General features: G+C 36.1%; 1 long non-coding RNA gene across 1 annotated transcript; it reads left to right on the top strand.

Moving 5' to 3' along the window:
- The first annotated feature begins 868 nt into the window (after positions 1-868).
- LOC124171627 lies at positions 869-2,425 on the top strand. Its single transcript, XR_006867890.1, has 2 exons — positions 869-1,197; positions 2,124-2,425. It is a non-coding gene; the product is annotated as an uncharacterized LOC124171627 (long non-coding RNA).
- The last annotated feature ends 1,888 nt before the right edge of the window (positions 2,426-4,313 follow it).

Below are 4,313 nucleotides of genomic sequence, written 5' to 3' on the forward strand. Positions count from 1 at the left end.
AGGTATCCTCCCATGATTTCTCAGTTAGATCTACTTACCCCTTAACAACCTTGTGGTGGCTCAAGTTTACATGCCCATCAGCAATCGTAGGGAAGAAGAAGTAGATGAAGTGTATGAACAGCCCGAATAAATAATCAGAGAAACACCGGGTAAGAAATATCTGGTTTTAATGAGGGCCTGGAACGCTTCAGTCGGGGAAGGGAGGGATGGAAACGAAATAGGAGAATTTGGATTAGGAATTCGGACTGACAGGGGATAGAAATCAGCAGAATTTCGCAGAAGAAATAAGTTATTCATCACAAACACGTGGTTCTCTCATCATAAAGGGCGAAGATACACATGGAAAAGTCCGGAGGAGATGAGGGAGTATTCAGATAGACTACATCATGGTAAGATAGAGGTTAAGGAATAGTGTGAAAAGCTCGCGCGGCTTCCCTGCAGAGGATACAGATCCAGACTATAACCTAATACTTGTGAAATGCAACGTAAGATTCAAAAGACTTATGAAAGTTAGGAGGGCTAGGAAATGGAATGTAGAAGCTCTGATGGGGACTATGAGGAGAGAGTGTCAGGAAATTGCGGAAAATAGTATCCGGTAGATTGGAAGTACACACTCTGTAGAGTAAGGGTGGGATAGTATTAAAACGGGAATAGTCAAAGTGGCTGAGAAGTCTATTGGCTACTTAGACGGTAGAAGAATAAAGCCGCGTATAATGGAGGAAATGATAAAACAAATGAAGGGGAGGAAAAAGTGAAAGGACGTGGAGACAAGGCACGGCAAAAGAATGTATAGACAAATAAATAATCGATTACGGCGTTAAACTAAGAGAGGCTTGGTGGAAAAGACAGTGTGAGGAAATGGAAAAGTTTCAAAAGAAAGGAGAGGTAGGCGCGTTGTACGCTGAAGTTAAGTCGCTATCGGGCGGCAAAAGATGGCAAACAATTTCAATTTGCCATAAAGGTACTTGTTAAGAAAATATTACGTTTTTTCTGAAACAAGTGGCTGCAGAGATCATATAAAGGTACGTAAATACTTTGTAGTGTGTGTATTTTTCTAGATATTATTATATTTATCGGGGAACATTCCGTTATGCAGATATATGGTATGTTAAATTTGCATTCGCAGATGGTGTGCTACTCGGCTTACAGGTGCAGTAATCGCACAGATAGAAGGATGACATGTCTTATCTTCCATCGGTGAGTTTAAAAAAAATGGAATAAAATAGTTGCACCGATGCAATATAGCATAAAATGTACGCCACACCTGATAAATATTGAATTTGTTGCTTAGGACGTTGCAATTGTTTCGGGTGCTGAAAGGGAATAGTTGATATAATGTTATTAGTCAAACGCAGTAATTATGTATTTTATCGAAGTAAGTATCATGTTACCTACTTTTTTCTTTGAGTATAATATTACCGATAGGATATAATGCGATTGAAACTTGTCACCTATCACACATTTTTTAGGTGGCTTGCACGGTATTATGCGGAATAAACCGTGGTACTCCGCAATTTCACAGTTATAATGTTAAAGATGGTATAGCAGTTATGATTACTTGGAAGTCTGTAATATTATTTGTTTCAATGACGGAAAGATCTTAGGAAAATGTGGCATTCGCGTTCTTTATGCTATGACATCTCATCGGTACTTAATGCTTTAAACGTAGAGAAAGGAAGTTGGACATCAAGGTTACTAAATTTGCGAATCACGTTCTTTGTGCAGAAATATTATCAGGGAAGTATGATCATACAGAAACGTAGAATTTCAATTGTAGCTGGTCATTTATTCGAAACCGACCCTTACATAAATTAGGCGAGAGTAGCTGATTTTCCAGTTTCGAATTACCTGTAATCCCGTGGTTTTGGATTCAATTTCGGAGTTTGTGTTGAGAGTTACCTTAGGGTCATTATTTCATAGTTATTCTCAGCATATCTCAAAATTTAAGCGACAAAATGGTTATTGTGGTAATTATTTGTAGTACCTTAATTTTTGTCCAACATCTATAATAGTAATATTTTTTGGAATTGGTGTATTTTTAAATATAATTCTTACTGTCGACGAAATTTTTTTCCACTCACATCTGTTAGGTGTTACGCAGCCTTTCTTTTTAATTTTTTTAGGATATCCTTGGAAGTTTGCTGGTCCTTTTTTAAAGCTATTTCCGAAAACCTTTCGCCATTTACTTTCCTGAGATGAATCATGAAGAGTGCCAGTTGCTCACTGGAAAAATTGTGATTTGCAATCGCCTTATACTGTTTGCAGATCGGTTTTGCATATTTGGCCTCACTCAATGCCTTGTGTATGTTTATATTTGCTGTTGATCTGCTAAAGATTAATATTGTACTTGAACAATGTCAAAATGATTTTGTATCATGAATTTATGTTTTTGAAATTTACCCGTTAAATAAATGTTTATGCTTGATTTTGTTTTTCTTTGGCAATCAAAATATTTTGACCTTTTCGTCAAGTTAAATTTAGAAGCACGCACCTAGTCGAGTTCACTCGAGTGCAAAGGGGTATTAAGTGATGTGGTATGCTCTATTATGTGATCTTTTCCAAGGGCTTGGATAGTAAAAATAATTTATACGGAAACGCAGTGATTTGGTAATTTTTCAAACGAAGTTGAGTTGAGTACTGACTTGCATTACGAGTGGTAGCACCGATCTTTTATAAGGGCTTTCAGAGTGAAAATGGAATTATATGAAATAAAGTATTGAGGTATTTCTGATTAGTGCCATTGAAAAAATTATGTCAACTTACTTTTTGATCAATATTTTTGTCTTACAGGAGCAGTTCATGACGAGTTCAATGGTGACGATCGCATTCGAATTATGTTTGCAGAAGAAACGACGGTTTCATAACAATGTGTTCAATCGATCTTTCATTTCCGGATTAAGATTCAGAAAGTTCAAATTAATGCAATGTTCAAATTACCAGCCATTATTTTCCGAGTAACATTGAGTTAAATATGCTTGACTGAACACCTCATTGTCCGTTGTTAACCCTAGGAAGACTGAAAAAAATTATCGCGTAGTAGCCTGACTGGGTCCAATGGACCCTAAAACATTTTTTCCACAATATTACGAGTTTATGATGAATTTAGGCTAAGTTTGGTGATGGTTTCCATCTTATTTACTTCCCCAACATATTTCTTCACCTCTTTATTATTATTTAGTTATTTTGTTGGAAGACATTACTGCAGCGAAGCATAATATTATTCCGTCTACCAGAAATATCACTCCACTTTTACCATTTTCATGTATGTTCATTAGCACAATTACATTTACACAAATTACAAAATGGATTATTTGTCAATGATAAATAAGTCATGGAACAAATTGAATGAAACAAAAGTATGATGCATTTACAAATGTTATTAAAAACAGTTATGGTACTACAAGCACTGATTGCATAAAATTTCTGAATGCTCTTGGCATATTTTTTGTGCACATCGTGAAGAGGATGCTCATGTATTTCTATCTTTTTTGCAGTTTCACTTACGACACTGATTTCCCTAGGTTGCTAAGGTTGTCAAGGACTGTCACATTTTCTTTTTCACGATGTAAATTCTTCCTATATTTGGTTTTATTTTGGATTCCATAAGATTCATGAGATACTACTTTGTTAGGAAACCCTGTAGGCTGTATGGCATTTACAGACGTGAGCTCGGGTGGAATCCCTCGTTTATTTTACCTCATGATCTCTACAATCGCTAAACCTTTGAATAGTAGGCGGTCTACTTTCACATATTATGTTTCTGGCTGATTAGTCCCACAACCATGCCTGTAACTAATATTTTCCCTTGATTGACCTCTTGACTTTTATTAGAGTCTCTGCCTGTGTATACTTGGATATTCCACTTGTATGAATCACTACTACCACTTGCAGCCAAAATTTGAATTTTATTCAAAATTTTAATTCCATACTTTCCTGGTTTTGATGAAAAAAACACTCTAAAGGTACAGCGACCACGGAACATCTACAACTGTTCATCAACTGTCATGCAGGACCTTGGCACGGATGCATATTTCAAATATTCATTTCGCCCATCAAATATCTCTCTAATAGTCTGCAACTTATCTTCGCCTCTGCTTTTCCTCATTTCTGTCGCATTATCAAATCGAATGACCCGCAGTATTATTTTGTCTCTATAATACTGTTGAATATTGGTCGCCCGTTTAGTTTACTCCAAAGCTGTGAAACATTTTCATTTTTGACTTGTAAAAATGATAAATACTAGCAGTCCCAGAATCTTATTTATTTCAGAGTCATTTTCTTCGTTCTACAAAGCTTGAAAAAACTGTGTGTTT

This window comes from Ischnura elegans, chromosome X (assembly GCF_921293095.1).
Source record: "Ischnura elegans chromosome X, ioIscEleg1.1, whole genome shotgun sequence".
Classification (NCBI taxonomy): domain Eukaryota; kingdom Metazoa; phylum Arthropoda; class Insecta; order Odonata; family Coenagrionidae; genus Ischnura; species Ischnura elegans.